This window comes from Neophocaena asiaeorientalis, unplaced genomic scaffold (genome assembly GCF_003031525.2).
Source record: "Neophocaena asiaeorientalis asiaeorientalis breed wild unplaced genomic scaffold, Neophocaena_asiaeorientalis_V1.1 scaffold547, whole genome shotgun sequence".
In the NCBI taxonomy this organism is placed as follows: domain Eukaryota; kingdom Metazoa; phylum Chordata; class Mammalia; order Artiodactyla; family Phocoenidae; genus Neophocaena; species Neophocaena asiaeorientalis.
Window position 1 is genome coordinate 465,571 of NW_020185330.1, and position 22,260 is coordinate 487,830.

Consider the following 22,260-nt stretch of genomic DNA (forward strand, 5'->3'; position numbering starts at 1 on the left):
GTGCTTGTATCTTTCTGAATTATAGTTTTGTCTGGATATATGGCCAGGAGTGGGATGGCTGCATCATATGGTAATTCTATTTTTAGTTTTCTGAGGAACCTCCATACTGTTTTCCACAGTGGCTATATCAACTTACATTCCCAACAGTTTAGGGGGGTTCCCTTTGCTCCACACCTTCTGCAGCATTTGTTATTTGTAGACTTTTTAATGGTGGCCATTCTGACTGGTGTGAGGTGGTACCTCACTGTAGTTTTGATTTGCATTTCTCTAATAATTTGTGATGTTGAGCATCTTTTCATGTGCCTATTGGCCATCTATATGTCTTCTTTGGAGAAATGTCTATTTAGGTCTTCTGTCCTTTTTTTGATTGGGTTGTTTGTTTTTTTGTTGTTGAGTTGTATGAGCTGTTTGTATATTTTGGAATTAAGCCCTTGTTGGTTGCATCATTTGCAAATATTTTCTCCCATTCTGTAGGCTGTCTTTTCATTTTGGTTATGGTTTCCTTTGCTGTGCAAAAGCTTGTAAGTTTGATTAGGTCCCATTTGTTTATTTTTGTTTTTATTTCTATTGCCTTGGGAGATTGACTTAAGAAAACATTGGTATGATTTGTGTCTGAGAATGTTTTGCCTATGATCTCTTCTGGCAGTTTTATGGTGTCATGTCTTCTGCTTAAGTCTTTAAGCCATTTTGAATTTATTTTTGTGTATGTTGAGAGGGTGTGTTCTAACTTCATTGATTTACATGCAGCTGTCCAACTTTCCCAACACCATTTGCTGAAGAGACTGTCTTTTTCCCATTGCATATTCTTGCCTCCTTCGTTGAAGATTGATTAACTTAAGTAGGTGTGTGGGTTTGTTTCTGGGCTCTCTGTTCTGTTCCATTGATCCATATGTCTGTTTTTGTGCCAGTACAACACTGTTTTAATTACTGTAGCTTTGTAGTATTGTCTGAAGTCTGGGAGGGTTACGCCTCCTGCTTTGTTCTTTTTCTTCAGGATTGCTTTGGCAATTCTGAGTCTTTTATGGTTCCATATGAATTTTAGAATTATTTGGTCTACTTCTGTGAAAAATATCATGGGTAGTTTGATAGGGATCACATTAAATCTGTAGATTGCTTTGGGTAGTATGGCTATTTTAACAATATTAATTCTTCCAATCCAAGATACAGCTCTGTTTTTTTTTTTTTTAATTAATTAATTTATTTATTTTTGGCTGTGTTGGGTCTTCGTTTCTGTGCGAGGGCTTTCTCTAGTTGTGGCAAGTGGGGGCCACTCTTCATCGTGGTGCGCGGGCCTCTCACTATCGCGGCCTCTCTTGTTGCGGAGCACAGGCTCCAGACGCGCAGGCTCAGTAGTTGTGGCTCACGGGCCTAGTTGCTCCACGGCATGTGGGATCTTCCCGGACCAGGGCTTGAACCGTGTGTCCCCTGCATTGGCAGGCAGATTTTTAACCACTGCGCCAAGTGGGAAGCCCAGCTCTGTATTTTTAATGTTATTGTAAAACAGCATTTTTAAGATCATGCTTCAGAATTCTTTGTTCATATATTATATATCTAAAATTGTGAGCCTGAACATATAGTACATGTGAGAGATGATGTTGATTTGAACTAAGGTGGGGGAGGTGAAGATGGAGGTGGTGAAATTGTGCACATATATTAAATATCAAGTCATCAGGGTTTGTTGATATAGTAATACAGTGTGATATTGATAGCTTCTATATATTTGTATATACATGGAGAATTTTTTCTAAGAGCTCATATTTTGAAAACTTTATCTTTGGCAATATTTTGTACTTGGGTCAAAAATGATTTCCATCAGAGAAAAATTTCTCTTGCTTCGGCCAAGCTTCTGGGCAACTACTGACCCCAAAACACTTTAAACCAAATATTCATGTTGAGGAGTTTTGGATGGCCTAGGTAGCATGAAACCACATGAAATCTGGCTTGTGGTTAAGAATACTTAAGGGAGACTTTTTCTCCTTTCTACCCTCCCCACAGTTTGAGAGAGGTGCTTTTCCTTACATTACCCCGGGATGGGGGCTGGATTATTTCTAGTCCACCTCTTAAGTGAATATGTAGCCCTGTGAACCCCAGGTTCACTGGACATGTCTTATTAGGCTCCCCACTGTCTGTGTACTATCTTTCTCCCTGAACCCTTTGCAGCATGAAAACTGAAACTCAGTTTTACTGGGGTTTGGCAAATCCCTGAAAGCAAAAGCCAACCTAACTGCTCTGCTTACACTTGTGGCTTCTTGCTTTAAATTTAGGTTTTTTGGCCTCAGAGGATGCCTTCCTTTCTGGACAGCTCATCAACAAATTTAAAAGATGCTAAAAGACATTTTATCCAGGATTTCTAGTTGTTTCCAGTGATAGAATTGACTAGGGTCTCTAGCCCACCATGCTGTCAGAAATGATACTGACTTCGCTCCTTTAACTTGAGGCTTTGGTTCTTATTAAAATGCAAATATCCATGTTTGAGATAGCAAGTTAAAGCAGTGTTTCTCACAGAGTCATCTTAAAACTAATTCCTTAAAAATCATCTGGCATGCTTGTTAAAATGCTGATCATGGGTCACGTTGCAAACTTCTGATACAAACCTTGGGATAGAAAGAGGAAAAAATTTTTATTAAGCGTTTCAGTGGAGAATAACGTGGTTATCTGTTATGCCTTTGTAAAAATTAGTTTCAGGATCCTTTTCTGAAACAAGTTTTCACAATAAAAATGCTTAGGAATATTTGATATCTGTAGGAAAAACCTCTTCCTGATACTGAAATGAAAGAAATTGCTTTTCTCTGTAAGGAGTCCAGCATTCACTGATTCCATTTCCCTGACTGCTCTAGTGGGAGTGCTGCCAGCCATTCTCACCTATACCTATAGGTTATATACTCTCAAAGCCAGTGGTTGACTTGTTTTACTGTATTTTCTTGTGACCATCCAAAGAAATGTGAAGGAGTCTCATTTTTCAGTCACATTTAGAGAGAAACCATGGAGCCTCAGAAAGGTTAAATACCTCCTCATTCTAGAAAGAGGAAAAAAAAAACCTTTACACTTTCTTATAAAAATATGTTTGAGCATAACTCCAATTATTCTCTTAGGAGAAATTCTTTGTAATGGATTTACTAGGTTGCAAGGTATACATATTTTAAGACTCCCCATCCCCTAATAAAGATAGCTTTATTATCCTGATTATAAAAAAAAAAATACTGGAATAAGCTCAATGTTAGATATCTACAGGCACTTCAGAAAGATTTAAGAAGAAATTAAAATTACCTCAACCTGCCACCCAGAGAAAACCATGGCTAAACATGTTCATATATTATATATCTTGTTAGATTTTTTTCTTATGCATACAAATATTTTATTTTCAAAAACAGAATAATCCTGTTTATAATCTGATATTTTAAATCAATGTTATATTGTGAATCTCTTCCCATGTCTGTAAATGTGAGTTTTGGAAAATTGCATTGTATTTTGTAGGTGTCCTGCACACCATGCTTAGCATCTAGCAGAACACCTGATACTAGCAACAAATACTTACCATGCTTGTAACTCCTCTTGGGCAGTTGACTCCCATCTTTGCAGAAAGGGCAGCCATTAGGCATCCACATTTTATACCATTTGTTCCCTCCGGTTGGATGAGAGGTCCGTAGAGGCCCCAGAGAATCCACAGGCTGGCCAGGAGGCCTCAGGTGTAGTCTCATAAGCAAAGGATGAGCTAGCTAATGAGATTCCTTTTCTTAAGAATTTAAATTCAGAAATGCTCAGAAGAAGAGACAGCACAGCAGGAGCAGAATGGAAGAGTCATCTTATAGTGCAAGAATGGAGAGGTCATAAAGGACCAAGTTTAGGGCACATTCACAAAAAAGCAGAAACTGTGAGGTGAAGATAAGATGTGGAGAGAGAGGAAGCCAGTTGGAAGAGTTCAGGAAGAAGTCAGTGGAGGGTAGCTGAGTCAGTTCACGGTGGAGCACTAGAGCAAAATCTGCATCCTCAGTCTGCGGGTCCCTCCGTTGGGTCACCTCCCACTTAGACTGGTTGTGGCCCACTCCTCTAGTGGCTCCTATTGTTTGATTTCTGTTTGATCCCATCTCCCTAGGACTCCAGGTATTCTTACAATCCCATCCACTAATTCATCTACTGGTAGACTGAAGTTTAGTGAGTTTCTACTCCCTGAAGGCTAAAGAATATAAATAACAATTATTTTGATCATTTAGTCACAACAGTTACTTAAGGGAGTGGATTTTTGGTTTTAGGTTTATAGTTTTTTCTGCGTGTGCCTGTATGTGTGAATTTTTTGTTTAATTTCTAATTTCATCACTGCATATGCTAAAGGAATGTGCATCCTCAATTTGAAGGTACAATATTTTATTTTATTCATTTATTAAAAAATTATTTTTCCATTAAAAAAATTATTTTATATTAGAGTATAGCTGATTAACAATGTTGTGTTAGTTTCAGGTGTACAGCAGAGTGATTCAGTTATACATATGCATGTATCTATTCTTTTTCAAATTCTTTTCCCGTTTAGTTTATTACAGGGTATTGAGCAGAGTTCCTTGTGCTATACAGTAGGTCCTTGTTGGTTATCTATTTTAAATATAGAGGTATATAGATGTCAGTCCCAAACTTCCAATCTATCCCTCCCCCATCCCCCATAACCATAAGTTTGTTCTCTAAGTCTGTGAGTCTGTTTCTGTTTTGTAAATAAGTTCATTTGTATCATTCTTTTTTTAGATTCTGCACATAAGTGATCTCATATGATATTTGTCTTTCTCTGTCTGACTTACTTCACTTAGTATGATAATCTCCAGGTCCATCCATTTTGCTGCAAATGACATTATTTTATTATTTTTTATGGCTGAATAGTATGCCATTGTATGTATATGTGTGTGTGTGTGTGTGTGTGTGTATATATATATATACCACATCTTCTCTATCCATTCATCCGTCGATGGATATTTAGGTTGCTTCCATGTCTTGGCTATTGTAAACACTGCTTCAGTGAACATTGGGGTGCATGTATCTTTCCAAATTATGGTTTTCTCCAGATATATGCCCAGGAGTAATATTGCTGGATGATATGGTAGCTCTATTTTTAGTTTTTTAAGGAACCCCCATACTGTTTTCTATAGTGGCTGTACCAATTTACATTCCCACCAACAGTGTAGAAGGGTTCCCTTTCCTCCACACTTTCTTCAGCATTTATTGTTTGTAGACTTTTTGATGATGGCCATTCTGACTGCTGTGAGGTGATATCTCATTGTAGTTTTGATTTGCATTTCTTTAATAATTAGCAATGTTGAGCATCTTTTCATGTGCCTCTTGGCCATCTGTATGTCTTCTTTGAAGAAATGTCTATTTAGGTCTTCTACCTATTTTTTGATTGGGTTGTTTGTGTTTTTGATATTGAGCTGCATGATCTATTTGTAAATTTTGGAGATTAATCCCTTGTCAGTTGCATCGTTTGCAAATATTTTCTCCCATTCTGTGGGTTGTCTTTTCATTTTGTTTATGGTTTCCTTTGTTGTGCAAAAGCTTTTGAGTTTAATTAGGTCCCATTTGTTTATTTTGGTTTTTGTTTCCATTACTCTAGGAGATGGATCCAAAAAATATTGCTGCAATTTATGTCAAAGAGCATCGTGCCTATATTTTTCTCTGTGGGTTTTATAGTATCTGGTCTTACATTTAGGTCTTTAATCCATTTTGAGTTTATTTTTGTGTATGGTGTTAAAGAATGTTCTATTTTCATTTTTTTACATGTAGCTGTCCAGTTTTCCCAGCACCATTTATTGAGGAGACTGTCTTTTCTCCATTGTATATTATTGCCTCCTTTGTCATAGATTAATTGACCATAGGTGTGTGGGTTTATTTCTGGGGTTTCTATCCTGTTCCATTGATCTTTATTTCTGTTTTTGTGCCAGAAAACTATAGTTTTGTGCCAAAACTGTACTGTTTTGATTACTGTAGCTTTGTAGTATAGTCTGAAGTCAGGGATCCTGATTCCTCTAGCTCTGCTTTTCTTTCTCAAGATTGCTTTGCTATTTGGGGTCTTCTGTGTCTCCATACAAATTTTAAGATTTTTTTTGTTCTAGTTCTGTGAAAAATGCCATTGGTAATTTGATAGGGATTACATTGAATCTGTAGATTGCCTTGGGTAGTATAGTCATTTTGACAATATTGATTCTTCTGATCCAAGAACATGGAATCCCTTTCCATCTGTTTGTGTCATCTTTGATTCTTTTCATCAGCATCTTATAGTTTTCTGCGTACAGGCCTTTGGCCCTCTTAGGGAGGTTTATTCCTAGGTATTTTATTCTTTTTGATGTGATGATAAGTGGGATTGTTACTTTAATTTCTCTTTCTGATCTTTTATTTTTAGTTTATAGAAATGCAACAGATTTCTTTGTATTTATTTTATATCCTGCAACTTTAAAGGTACAATATTTTAAATTAAGTTCATGAGACATATTTTTAAAATACTCTGTCTTTATTTTGGTTTTCTAATCAGTACCTAAAAAGTAGTCTTCACTACTATACTGTTTCTGCCAATCTTTTCTTCTTATATTTCCAGTTGTCACTTTATATAATTTGATGTAGTGTTTCATTTCCTTAAGTGCTTTTTCTATTTAATGTCAGTTGCCTTGATACCTTTTGTCTGATGTTAATCTGACCACCTTGCTTTCTTTTTCTGTGTATTTTTTGGTATGTCTTTAGTCATTCTTGTATTTTAACTTTTCCATATCACATTTTTGCATTATTTCTCTTATCAAAAGTATAGAGACCCTGTTGATATTTTTGTTTGGACCTATGTGAATGTCTCTGGAATTAATAGGATGAGTTCAGACACTGTGTAGCCATCCCCAAGCCCATTTGATCTTATTCCTGGGTCCAGAGTTTCCCTTGGTTCTGAGTATGGGTATGTGACTGAGTTCTGGGTAACAGAATATGGTAAATGTGAAATGCATGATCCCTTTGCTCTTTCTGGTCTGCATGGCAATGCCCAAGTCCACCTTTTAAACCACAGGTGAAATGGCAGAGTCTCTATTAATCTGAGTCCCTGAATATCTGCGTGGGGCAGAGCCCCTCTACTGCCAACTGGACTATATGTAAGAGAGAAATAAACTTCTATTATGTAAAGCCACTCAGCTTTTAATATCATGGCAGCTAGTGTGAACTAATGCAAGAAATGGTAAAGAAAGTGGGTGCTACCATAACAACAAAACTAAAACACAGAATACTGTCTTAACAGTTGAGGAGTGGACAATAAGGAAACTGAAATTGAAAGCTAGAGGATGGAGACTCATTCGCAATGGCAAAATATTTGGGAAATTTTTGTCAGTGATACCTTGTAAAGTAGATAAAATGCCTAATAAGCCCATAGTTCTATGGGAAGAAATTGAATAAAAGAATGTTAGTGCTGTATTCTAGCTGAGAGTGGCTACATTTTGCAAGGTTTTAAGAGCAAGAGCTCAAGAAAGAACTGCCTGGCTCAAAAGCAGAAAAGAAAGAAACTAGAGAGAGTCCAGAAATTTGGGGCTTTTCGAGTAGGAAAAGTTGATGCTCTTTAGAGCCCAAAGGGCAGGAAACTAGTTTGAAAGATTTTGAGGAGTTAAAGCCCTTCAAGACTCAGTCCCAAGGCAAAGAATTCATTAAGGGTGTGGTATTCCCTCCCCAAATAGCCACAGTCTTTAGAGCCCAAAGGGCAGGAAACTAGTTTGAAAGAAGATTTTGAGGAGTTAAAGCCCTTCAAGACTCAGTGCCAAGGCAAAGAATTCATTAAGGGTGTGGTATTCCCTCCCCAAATAGCCACCATTAAATTGAGAAAAAGTGGAAAGGAGTTGAGTGAGAAAAAAAAAATAGATTTGAGAGTTATGTCTAGGAAAGAAATTTGGGTGTGGTTACTGACACACAGAGCTTGCTGGAAGCAAGTAAATTAGAATCTATTAAGGGTTTGGAGAGAATTAGATAGCCAAAGAACCATTAGAAACCTCTCTGACTAGAGTGGATGGTGGGTGGAGGTGACACGTGCGATCATGATACAGCAGCCAAAGACTGCTTTATAGTGGCCAAAGTGGCCAGTTCCAGTTGAGACTCTTTCCAGGCAGTTTCTGCTCTGTTTCATAAAGCTGAGCTACAAGAAGCCAAGCTCTGAAGATCGTTTGCCTTTCTGCCCCACCTCCTGCCCACATATCAGAGAGTCCCACAGCACTAGGAAGCAGCCCAGGCCTGCAGGCTTTCTCTTTGCTCTGGCTGCACTCAGCCCCAGACCTTCTGTGTAGGTCCTATAGAATGCTGCTGATCTGCAACAAGAAAGAGGTTTCACGGGAGCCAGCCTCATCCATCCTACAGCTATCTTTCACCCCCAGCCAAACTTAGGAGTGTTACTAAGGTTCCCTGAGGCTCCCTTCACTTCTTTATTTTTCTTTTTAATTTTTAACAGCTTTCTTGAGATCTAATTCACACACTATACAATTCACCCAAAGTATGCAATTCAATGGTTTTTAGTATATTCACAGAAAAGTGCAACCAACCCCACTGCAGATTTTAGAACATTTTCATCACCTCAAAAAGAAACATGTACCCTTTTGCTATCACCTCCTATTTCCCTGTCCCTGCTCCGCAGTGTCTAAGCAACCACTAATATACTTTCTCTCTCTATGGACTTCCTGATTCTGGACTTTCATATGAATGGAATCATTCATATGAAAGCCAGTATGTGGCTTCTTTCACTTAGCATAATGTTTTTAAGGTTCATCGATGCTTACTTTAGCATGTATCAATACTTCATTTCTTTTATGGACAAATAATATTCCATCATATGAATATATCACATTTTGTTCATCCATTTGTCTGCTGGTGGGCACTTGGGTTGTTTCCACCTTTTGGCTATTATGAATAATGCTGCCATGAACATTTGGGTACAAGTTCCCTTTGCTTATTTCTGGAAAATTCCTGTTCTTTTCAAGGAGGAAATTTCCACATTACCACTTATGGCTTTCCTTTAATTTGCTTCCCTCTTCAATCCATGAGGAATTCCTGGGGGCTCCAATCAAGATGGTGGAATAGAAGGAGGTGGTGCTCACCTCCTCCCACAAATATATTAGGAATTCCTCGAAGTCCTGGCATATTGATGGTACTCTTTCCTGTTTCCAGGGCTGATGTGGGTTTTCCCCTATTTTAATATTCTTTTGATAATTTTAGTCATGATCTGGAAGGAAGGATTTTGCTCACTTTGCTTTTATTTTTGATAAATTTATTTAATTTATTTATTTATTTTTGGCTGCATTGGGTCTTTGTTGCTGCGCATGGACTTTAGTTGCGGCGAGCAGGGGCTACTCTTTGTTGCAGTGTGCGGCCTTCTCATTGCAGTGGCTTCTCTTGTTGTGGAGTACGGGCTCTAGGCGCCCCGGCTTCAGTAGTTGTGACATGCAGCTCAGTAGTTGTGGCTCACGGGCTCTAGAGTACAGGCTCAGTAGTTGTGGCACACGGGCTTAGTTGCTCTGCGGCATGTGGGATCTTCCCGGACGAGGGCTTGAACCTGTGTCCCCTGCATTGGCAGGCAGATTCTTAACCACTGTGCCTCCAGGGAAGTCTGCTAGCTTTGCTTTAAGTACCTCTGTTACTGAAGACTATTCTTGTACCCTTAACAAGAGGATATTGAATATAAGTTAACTGTTATTTTTAATGACTGAAATTCATCACCATAAACCTGAATTATTCACTGAATTAATTAAGGGTCCACTGATATACATAATTCTGTATATTTCATGAAATGGCCTTAGAAAACGTATTTTCCCCATACTTATTATCATCTTGAGAGCAGCAGTGCTAATAATTAATTGAGCACTCAGTATATAGTGAGCCAGGATGGCAAATGGTAGGTAGAGAATGATATTTATATATTTTAAATCTTATATGCTATAATTAGGACAAAAATTACACCAATATAATCTATTGAAACTTTTAAAATAAACAAGTACATAGAAAAATGAATAATTACAAATAACGGTAAATTCTCTGAAGGGAATTAACAGGGTGAGGTGAGAGAGGACAAGAGGGAGGAACCTACTCTATTAGAGTGTTCTGGGAAGAATTAGCCAAGGAGAATTTACCATTTAACCAAGTATTGCAAATAAAATTGATTAGTAAGATTTTAAAAAAATATTGTAAAACTGAATCCTTTCATGTAATATCTGGGCAATACTTCGATGATGAAGTGAAGTTAAGCAGGCAGTCAGTTTTCAGTTTTGCACTTCTGGAGAATAGGTTTTCTCAATGCTGAATTTGGTAGATCCTGACCTCTGGGTAAGCAGGTCTTCCTGCGGTGCAGGTGGCGGTCATTAGCACTGTTCACAAACCTTCCCCTCCAGGAACTTGGTGGGATTGTGCTTCCCTGCCCTTTTGAAGTTGGGCGTGGCCACATGATTTGCCTTGACCAATGAAATTTGAGTAGAAGTGATGTGCGTCACTTCCGGGAGGAAACATTACGAGCACCCAATTCCCGTAGTTCTTTTCCCAGCCCTGGGTGAAGAGGGAACCTTCCTCAGCTTTGCTACCTGAGTGAGGATGGCAAGCAGAGCCCTCTGCCAGCCTGCTTCCGACCTGCCGTGTGAGCAACCTAGAAACCTGTGCTGTGCTAGGCCACTGAGATTCTGGAGTTGTTTAGCTTATTCCGATTCAGTGCATGAGGCTCAGGATATGGTCACTTTATAAAATCAAGATAAGTCCGCCCTTTCTAGGAGTTGCCTCCTCCCCCATATCCTCAGAAGTTTCCAAGTTCTGGTATTTGTGGGAGCTTCACTGGCTCTTTCCTTACCTGGGTGCACCACGTGGCTGTCACCCTGTGAAGCAGCCTTGTGCTGTAGCCCTTCTGGCCTGGAAGTCCACCTGCCATGGAGGGGCTTCTCATCTCTGCGGTAGCTCTTCTTGCATGTGGACCTTGAGTCTTGGCCTCTTTTGATTGGTTGTTTACTAGGACCAGAAGCATTTGCCCTGGAACAGAAACTGAGCTCCTGAGATGGCCTACCCTCCTCTCTTTTCCCTTCAGAGCAACTTTCCGTCTTCTCCTTTTCACCCTTTAGTGGATACCCCTCCTGGGTGGTTATGCTCCGTGTTCCAGACCCTTAGAGGAGACCTCATCCTACTCCATCCTTTCTGAAGATTGTATATAGTTTGTCCCCACCATCTCAGTGAATCAGAGAATGATTCTGGGAATAACCTTTTTTTCTTCCGAATCAGCAGTGAGGGATGGGTGGGTAGGGACGCCTGCCTCACCAGTTTCACCTGTTTATCTAACTTTGTCTTCCCTTTTTGTTCTTACTAATAACCACTTCTTAGAGTTTAGTAATAAGCTTACTCACATCTGGAGGACCAGGCTGTTACTCTGTGAAAAAATATATCTCGCACTCTCCTGTGGCTTGATACAGGAGAATTTAAAAGTGAAATGCATAATCCTTGAGTACAAAATGCTTACAACTTTGCTGGAGAAAGAACTTGTATGTGTGAAATAATGCGTAAATGAAAGAATATTACATTTTAGCGTTGAGTCTATATCAGTAAATTCTATGTCATATTGTTTAGACAGTTGAACAGTTGGGCAGTAGTAGTTGGTTAGGTGCAAACTGCATAGTGTCAGTTTTATTAATAAGGTAAATAAGCCTTGCTGAAGTGTTGAAGGAAGAAATTGCTGCATTCTCTTTCTCATCCTCTGGGATGTGAAAGAACAATAAAACTACTGATTTCAGAAGAAATAGAGAAATAGAACATTTTGCTTCACTGGGTGACAGGATCTGTACTGAGACAAACCGCCCTAGTCCACATGTGGGTACAGACAGACCAAGCACTTTAGTGAAATTGTTTTCTCCGATTTCTGTAAGAACTACTAAGAGCATAGTGAAAGTGAAAAACTAAGAACATAGTGGAAGTTCAGATCCTTGACCTTCATCGTATGGAAATTACAGCCTGTGCATCAGTGGAAAGGCAAAGGCAGCCATTTTTCTTAGCCTCCTAAGAAAATATATTCCAGAAAACATTCTCTCTTCTAAGGATATGTGACTTGTACACCCTCCTCTTCAGGGAGTCCCACAGCATCATGCTGTTGAACTCCTCCCCATGGCTTTGTCGTTACCAGAAACAGTGTTCCAAAGAGGAATTTCTCTTTCTCATTCTTGTGGATTTAAAAGTTTGCATGTGTTGTGTTGCTCTTTAGCAACAATCAGCAAAGCTTATGGGAAAAGAAAGTGTCTCCAAGAACAGGACAGAAAAGTGTGAGAAAAATAGCTGTCATCACACTCCTAGCCTTTCGGAGCCATTACTTTGGTTGTAGATTTCTCCAGAGCAACTCCCATCTCTATCCCTGTTCTAGTCACTCATGGGAGAACAAAAGGTCAGCATTTGCTCTGAACACATCATGCATTTTGACTTGGGCAGGACTAGCTTTCATACAAGACAGCTGAAATAGGGAATTCCAGTCCATGTTCTTCTCCGCCAGGGCCATCTGTATCCACTTCAGTCTGGGCAGCATCTGCCCCAGCCCCTTCCTCCTTGTGTTTCCCGAGGCTCCGTTTTTGGCTCCGGCTTGTGCCAAGCAGCACCGCCCATGCTTTTGTGCAATGGACATGATTTTGGGTGCACTGGAGGCTGCTACTCGGTCTCATTACCTGTCCCAGCCTTGCTCCCTCTCTGATTATCTTTGCTTTTGAAATCCTTGTGTGAACTCCTGTTATTAGCTCTCTCTCCTCCACCACCTTGATTCTACTTCTCAGTTCACAGGTAGACTTGTGACCTCTGAGGATTCCTAGGACTGACCTTACACACCCCAAGATCTTTTTGGTCCAGTTTCCATATCTTATGTGCCCAAGTAACTTCAATCCCTCCCCTTAGCCATCCCCTCCAAAGCACTACTTCCCCTATCACCTCCATGCAGGTGATCTTCTCTTCTGAGCTCGTCCTATGTTTCCAGCGACTGCTTTGATATCTTCTTCCGCGTGCCCATTGGATGCTTATCTACAGTATTTCCCAAACTCACGTTCCCTTTTCTAACTCCCGTGTTCCACCTCAGCATCACCCCTCTTTCAGCCACATAGCTCCTTCTTCCTAGAGGGCATCCCCTCCCCCTGCCCCAGCCCCATTCTAGGAATGGCTCCTCGTCCTCTAGGCTCAGCGTCATGTCACCTGCACAGAGAATGTGCCCCAGACCACCCTGAGCAGAGCCCTCCTCTGGTCATCTCTCTCGTCACCCTGTTAACTTCCATCGTAGCACTTATCACCACCTGTGATTATTTTTCCTTTTATTGTCTGTGATTTGATTTCCTGACTAGATTATAAGCTTCATAGGCAGGACCTAAGTCTGTTCTGTTCAGCACTAAATACTCCGAGAGCAATGCCTGGCACATAGCGAGAGCATAATGATTATGTGGTGGCTGGATGGATGAATCTTCCTGCCCGCCCAGACCCTGAACTTCAGAGGCACATTGACTTTCTCCTCTCCCTTGCTCTCCACATTGAATCTCAAGCTTGTTAACTCTCTTACTCAAAACCAGGCCCTCCTTTCTGGGTTATTATAATAGTCTTATAACTAGTGGTCCATTTTATCTGTTCCCTCTGCTGTCTTTGTTGCTCATTACTACCTGGTGATATTTCTTGAAATATTTGTTATAACCATTACTTTTCATTTTCAAAAATCTTCACTTCTCTTGTACCTTAGCTGACGTTGATGATGTCCCAATTTTCCTTTCCATCACATCTCCTCCCATGCCCTCTATCTAGTCAAGCTGCATCTGAGTTGCACTGTTCACACCTTGTCAACCTGCCTGTGTGCACGTTTCAGTCATCTGTACCCTCCTCCACCTCCCCTTATCCGTCTATAAGCCCCCACCCCCAGCCAGAGTTAGATCCTGCTCTCTCAGAATTCTCTGAAGATTTTTATCTATGTTCTTTAGATCACTTTCTACCTTCTACTGTGGTTATTTATGTATACACTGTTTTCCTAAGTGGGTTGCAAACACCTCAACAAAAAGGACTATATATGTTTTTTACACTGTATTTACTCGGTGCCTAAAAATTTTGATTTCAACAAATATTTGATGAATAAGTGCACAAGTGATGTATAATCTCTAAGGGAGATAAACTACACAAGTAGGTTAAGAGATGCCAGGCACTGTCACATGTGAGAGTGGAACAAACAAGATTCCATAGTTTAGGGCCATCATAGCGCTCCCCTCAAAGAGGATTCATCTACTGTGGAGACCTTTCTCTTGAGGTCCAAGGCTTCTTCTTCCCTTCCTCTTTGGATCTTGAACTGGCATTGAGGACCCTAGCTCAGAGGCCAGTGTCAGGGATAGAGTCTGGAGGCTGGCTTCATGTCTTCATGTTTCACCCCACTGTCTTGGCTTAGAGCTGACAGAGCAACATTTGGCTGAGATCAAAATGATCACAAGAAAATTAGATCTGCACTAGAATTAGACTGATGGGAAATGGAACAGTTACCACTTTTTCTTTATCTTCCTTTTCATCTCTCCTTCTCAGAAATTAGGGTCTAATTTCTAAATGATAGAACTTTATTTCTAATTAGAAAAGTTAAATTGTTGGTTTCTGAGACGTGGTTGGTCTTTTTTTCCCTTGAGGTTCAGGATCCTTTATTAGCAGAGCTTATAACAGGGTGGAAAACAAGTATATCTCATGTGCTAGTTCCAGCTGGTTGGTAGAGGCTTCCTGGAGTGCCATTTTTCTCAAATAATTTATCCTCTAGTATCCAAGTGTCATGATTTATTATTAATGTTTGTCATGGGTGCAGTAGGAGGGAGCAGAGCACATATGTTCTCCTGTTTGGTCAACATGTGATCACTGAGCCCTTGCTATATGCCAGGCACTTTGCTGATCACTGGAGATAAGGGTACAAAGAGAAAGGACTGATTTAGCTCACAGGCTTATGAGGAAGGCAGACAAGTAAATTATGCAAGTGTGAAGAGTCTTGAGATAGGAGAAGTACATCACGCTTTGGGAGGACATGAAGAAGCTTAACCTTATAAAGTGGTATTATTATTATCTCCATTTTATTATGAAAACTAATGTGTCCAGGGTCACACAGCCAATAAGTTGCAGAATTAGAATTTTTACCCAAAACAGTCTTCCTTCAAAGCTCCTATTCCTGCGTTGTTATTGTGATTTTTCATTCCATATGAGATGTGAGAAGTGGTATATTAGAGTCAGCCTGTGCTCTCTCATGAGAGGTGATTGTATATTTTCAGAAATTTTGCACCTTAAAAACTTTTTTTATTGGAGTATAGTTGATTTACAATGTTGTGTTAGTTTCAGGTATACAGTAAAGAGAAATATTGCATGTTTTTTTTTTTTTTGTCATGTTGATCTTGAAACCAGTCAGTGTGGGAGCATTTACACTGTAGAAATTGGCCTCCACTACAAATCAAGCTTTTTTCTTCCCCAAAGAGCTGGTTGTTAAACATTTATCAGTGCACCACTGGATGTGCAATACTACCACATTCTTTAAAAATTAACAAAATATAGTTGGATTTTTTATAAAGATCCAGTGGATCTGAACTTTTAGTGGCATAGGAATCATTTGGGAATGTTTGTCAAAAGGGATTTGGGTTCAGTAGATCTGGACTGAGAGCAGAAGTGTACATTTAAAATAAAATCCAAGGTGCTCAGATGCTGTCGGCAATGAGAACACACTCTAGGAAATGCTTAACTTTTCAAGTAAGTATTTCCCTTTTTTTTCTTTTTTTTTAATATTAAAGGTGCCAGATGAACTCCCTAGGTCAGTGTTTCCAACTCTGGCTACACGTAAGAATCACCTGGGAAGCCAATATAAAATACCAATGCCAGGGTTCCACCCTAGATCCAATTAAATCAGGACCCTAATTGAGGAAATTATGACATGTGCCCAGTTGTATTTCAGAATTGCTATGGACAAGTTCCCCGTGATTCCTGTTGCCCCCCTCCCAACTTTTGAACTTGAGTATCTACCAATAATCATCTATCGCAATGTGATCATTGTATGTTGGATATAATGTGTAGACAACTTGGCTCTTTAGCCAAGAGAGAATCACATCTGATTAGGCTAATCTGTACCTGGACATAATTTAGAAGATGAAATCCTGGATCTCCAATCTGAACCTGTTGCTGTAATAAGATGAAGCTCTTGGAGGTCATGGGAGGGAAGGAGTATATTTAGTATATTCTAGGAGGAATAGAAATAATTAGTGGTTGGAAGATGGACTGTTGTAGATTAAAGATGGCCATGAAGTCTTTGGTACTCCTCCTACTAAGAGGTGGGATCTATTTCCCCTCTCTGTGGGTCTTGCCTATGACTGCTTTACCAATAGAGAATGGCAGCAGCAACACTAGGCCAGTTATGGTCCTAATCTTGAAAAGGAATGGCAGTTTCCAGCAGTTTCATGAGCCCTGAGCTACCGTGGAAGAATTCTGCCATGTAAGAAGACTGTGAGAGACTCCCTGAGATTACATGGGGAGAGAGACCAGGTGGGCCCAGACTCCCATTTGTTCCCATCAATGCACCAAGCAATGAGTTAAGCCATCTTGCATCCTCTGAACCAATCCAGCTGCCAGCTAGAAACCAGCCAGTAATCCCAGTTAACACCCCATGAAGCAGAAGAATTGGCTGGTTGAGGCTTACTCACATTTCTGTCCTTCAAAATTGTGAGATCTAATAAAATGGCTGTGGTTTTCAGCCACTAAGTTTTGTGGTAGTTTGCTACATAGCACTAGATAACTGGCACTTGCCCCCAGGTGATTCTAACATGTAGCCTATCCATTCAGAAATAGTTCCACCTGGGTAACTATAATGATTTATCCCCTTAGCCCCTTATCCACACATTACCCAACATTTACTTCATTTTCCACCTAAGTAAATTACTTTTATGTGGCAAAAAGACATCTCATGCATTTGGGGGAAATAATCCATAACATTCAATAAAGTGTCATGGATTTATAAAGAGGCCAAACACTGGAATATGAGTCAGGAAACTTTGACTTTATTCCCAGCTTGACATCACTAGCTCTTATGACCTTAGGCAAGTCGTATATCTTTTCCTAGTCTTATTTTTGCTGTTTATAAAATGAGGAAGTTAGACTACATTGTCTCGAAGACCCCTTTCACTCGCAGGATTTTTTGACAGTGTAATGATGTGTGGAATAGTAACTATCAGTGGGGAGAGATTATTTTCACAAGAAACATGCAACTCATCAATCTACTCTTGATCACCACTGACTCAGTCTAGATTTATGCCCACTATCCAGGGGTGAAAAGCTTTGTGTCTACATCACTAGTACTTCTTCAGGCACTAGTACATACTCGGGCACACCTGAGTAAGTGTGCCCATTTTAAATGCAGAAAGTTCAAGAAGAAAGAAAGAAAAAAAAGCACAACATCAATTCTGTCATCCCATAAAATTCTGTAGATGCTTTGTGCTCCATGTGATTATGCCAGGCCAAAGACACTCTGTACCATGGGCTCTTCCGGTGGAATGAGAGATACAGTAATGAAATTCATGTAAGTCTGGATTTACAATTTGGCAACAAATTCCTCTGAGTCTTCAGAACTTATCTACCTCGCCTTAGTGACATGTCAAAAGCAGAAAGAAAGCATTCTTTGTGTGGAAAGCTGAAATATGCTCTGTCCTAAAACTATAAATATAGTCACTCACTCCTTCAGCTCCAGTTAAGCCTTGCTGACCTTTTCCAAAGTGTTCTTTTTTTGGCCTCCATTAATGGCAGAGGATCTAACCCATTGCTGCTAACAATACACATTACAGTTGTCTGGAAAGCTGAAAAGTGGTAGCTCCATGCAAATTGGAATTGTTTCTTCAGTTCCTTTTAAAATTCAGACATAACCTCATGTGGAAGTTCATGTATTCCTGGTAGTTAAAAGTAAAGTCAAACTTTTTATATACCACAGGGAATCATCAAAAGAACCTGCCCTCCCACCCCCACCTGCCCCAGTAAATCAAACCAAAGGGACTCCCCCGTAAGAATATTTCTCTCATCTATTCCTCTGGACAGAAAGCAGCAGTACAAAACATGAACTGCATGGGTGGCAGTTGCTAGAATGCAACATTGCCATTTGTATTCAAGGGACCTTTTATTCCCAGCTGCATGAGCCAAGCCACAGGACTTGCAAGAATGCTTGGGATGCTTCCTGTGAACTTAGAACATAAAGACTGTGGTGTGGCTGTGAAGTAGGAACCACTAAAGAGAGAAGAGCTGAAAGGGACTGTTATTATGCTTGTAAAGCCATTGCTGTTCATGTATGGAGTATGTTGTGTACGCAGAAGACAGCTCATGTCTATGTTTATGAGAAGATACATATACATATATATGTACACACATATATGTTATATATAAAATGTCTTTTTTGAGACAGTTGTTTTCAACATCTAACCCAGAGTGTCAGAATGACTCAGTGGGCACCGAGCCATCATACCTGTGATTGACCAAGTTCAACAAAGGAATTGCAGAATTAAAGGAACCTGTGTTTTTCTTATTAATGATTAAGCCATGGCCCTTGATAAGAGATTTTCAAAGTTTACAAATACGAAAATGGTCACTCAAGCTAGAGATTATTCCAAAATATATTCCCTGTTTCACTCAGTATTGAGCAATTTTGGTATGCCAGGGACTCTAATAGAAGTTGTTTTCTATGAAACATTCAAGTTGATATGCTTCCAGCTCATTCTGTCTCTTTTCAAAGGGCTATGAAAAGGTCACCAGTAATACCACCTGGTACAGAAAGTGACAGGGTTGAAACATTTTCATTTACATCAAAGTCAGAGAAACCATCATGCACGGCAAAGGTCCTTGAAATGATTAATGCCAGCATTTATAGCCTCTCTTTCTTAACCAAGGTTGTAGTGAAAAGTGAACTTGGGTTTATAGTTCATGGTCCTTAACTGAAACATCATAGTTAGAAATATAACTGTAATACAAACAAGATCTTGAATTTCACCTGAAGTCAGGGGTAGACTCTGTTAGCTATTATCCCCCTTATCTATTTTTTTCCAAATTATAGATGGATTTATGAGCAGTTTAGGGTAAAGTGGACCCTGAGGATAGATTAATTTTCCTCAGTGTCATCTAACTAAAAAGTAGAGGTCATATGCAAGTAGAAAGTTTTTAGGTGTCAAGCTAGAGTTCTTGGTGAGATTGCTTATGTGGAGAGGAAATGTGGAGAGGAAACCCACTTTGTGAGGGTGCCTGTACGCTATGTGATCTGAATAAGGCTGGTACTGCGTTACTCCTCTCCAGCCCTGGAGACTCTCAGCAAAGTAAGGTATTTCCTTGTTTATTTTGATAAAAGTGCTAAATGAGAACAAAAGCAACAATAACAACAATCTCTTTTGATTTAGAGAATCAAAAGTAGACAAGAAAGGAACAGAAAGTGTTGAAATTGAAATACAGTAATGGCACTGTTATTTGAATTGCTCAGTTCTTACTGATGCAGTATTGAAAAGAGAGTGGCAGAAATGCTACCTTTGGTGCAGGTTTAGCTTCAGTGGCTGAAACTCAGCTTCCTTTCCATCCTGACCACATGCATAGAGACGGTGCCTCAGGTGTGGATTCCCAGACAGTTAAAGGAAACCTGTGATTTATGAGATTTTCTTTTTTTTTCCGAAAAGATTTTAAATGTGATTTATTCAAATGAAACTCAGGAAAATTCCCTTTTCCTTTTGCAAACAGAAAGGTTGAGGAATTCACAGTGATCTGGAACATAAAATCGTCAGTCATGAGGTCATTCCCCTGCTTAGACCTTTGCAAATGATGAGTTAAATGATCTTTCCCAGCATGAAACATGAGAACTCAAGCCTGGAACTCAAACTGAAAGACATCCAGGGCTCGCGTTAATTGTTAACTTGATGATTTCCACACCAAACACAGGGCTTACTCTTAAGCATCTCTAAAACCAGTTTTTATTGACACAAGAGATGTAAAAATAACCATAGCCTTGAATACCGATCGTTGAGCCTAGTCAGGGCACCAACTGAACTGCAGAATCAAGGACTCTGGCAGTCTCTAGGAGGACTTGTGTTCTGTCTGTCCAGCGTTCTGGGAGTATGGAGAGTGCCAAGGAAGCAGGTAACTCAAAGGTCTCCATGTCTGGTGCTCAACCCAGAGGGCAGGGCCCAGCCCAGCAGCTAGATCTAAAAGTCCTGTGGCCGTTCCTGCTGCTGGCTTTTGCATTCATGAACAGACAAGTCACAAGAAAAAGATATAAAATAGTCTTTATACACATGAAAATGTTCACATTCACTCATAATTAGAGGAATACAATGAAATTAACACTGAGATACCATTTCTCACCTATTTGATTAGTAAAATTAATAAATTTGACAACATATTCTGTTGATGAAGCTGTGGGGAAATAGGCATTCACATACATTGCTTGTTTGAAATAAAACTGATACAGCCTTTCTAGAGTGAAATTTGGCAATACTTTGCAAAACTACATATGCACTTACTGTTTGACCCGGAAATTCCACTTTTAGAAATCTAACCCTAACTACACCTCCAATGATATGAAAATACATGTGTACAGGGTTGTTCAATGAAGCATCATGTGTAATTGAATAGTATTAGAAACAATCTAAATGCCCATGCTTAGGAAAATGATTGAATAAACTACGTCACCCACACATGGAGTACTATGTATCTATAAAAAGGAATCAGTAAAATCTCTATGAAATAATAGGAAGTAATTCCAGGATATATTGTTAAGTGAAAAAAGCAAAGTACAAAGAGTATCTATAGTACTATTCTTAATTTAAGAAAAAAAGGATCAAGGATATGTACATATATCTGCTCATTTGTGCATAAGTAATACAGCAAGAATAAACCAGAAGGAAATGAGGTTACCTGCAGGAGGTGGATGAAAACAGGGTGGAAAGAATGGGGAATGGGAACATAGTAGTGGAGACAAGGCATGAGCTGCACTTCTCTAAATATACCTTCCTGTATAGCTGTGACTTTTGGACTATAGGACTGTTTCACTTATCCCTCTCCCCCCAGTAATTAATTAAATTCAACCAGGATGTTGGGGGAACCCCAAATAGAACACAATAATAAGAAAAGAACTAACCTCTAAAAAAAGAATATATACTATAAAGACAAAAAAACTCACAACTTTCACAGATATTGTAATCTAGTTGGTAAATGTATTTCTCATGGGGAGTGGTTTAGCAATTCTGAAACTACCTTATGTGTCTACTGGGATTGAACAAATATATAAATACATTGTGAATAATGAGAGCTACGTTTCTCATAGTAGTAGAAAAAAGTTACAAATAAGGAAGGTGGGGAAGCTAGAATGAACCCTGTGGTGTTAGAACAGGAGGTATCAGCATAAACTGATGATTACATGTATATATATATACACACAGACATATATACTATATATATATATGGATTATACATGTTTAATATATATACGCAGATGAGATAAAGAAGTAAATAGATTGTATATGCACGTGTAATATAGATGCACATGTTTCTAGCTCATATTTCCTACACATGATATCCCAGTAGCAGTGAGCACACTTAGCACCTGAGTCTTGGTTTCTAAATACCATTCTTCAAAAAAGGAGCCGGTGTTCCTTGTAGAATTAGTGGACTCCAGGATTAAGTCAGGGAAAATATAAGATGGTGTGGGACATCTTGTGGGAGCAGAAAGTAAGGAAGTACTCAGAAACTGATGGGGACATGTTGAGAGGATACAGAAACCAACTTGAAAGAGTGCTACATGGTAAAGTTTGGATAATTTGAGCAATAAAATAGTGATAGTAATGGATTATACCCCATAGAATAAAATATCTGAGTCCAAATTGATATAAATAACGGAATGAATAATTATGTGGGTGAGAAAGGACCACTATTCCTCACAACAGGATTCCAATTAAGAAATGTAGAAGAAATGATGGAAATAAAAATTACTATTAGGCAAACAGTAATAACTGTTGCAGGCAAGGACCATCACTGTGTGCTAAAATTATTGGGTAAAAGTATGATAAGAAATATGGATTATTTGCATAGTTTCAAAGTTTCTTTCCTAAAGATTCCAAAGGGAAAAATAATGTCTTTACAGTGGAAAACCTGACAGACGTCATCATAACCAAATCACCAAGGTTAACATCACCAGTAATGGGACATATGGATATTGTGGACCCCTTGATATGATACACTGAGATGGGTACAGCATAACCTTGACGGTATGCTTGCAAACATATATATATA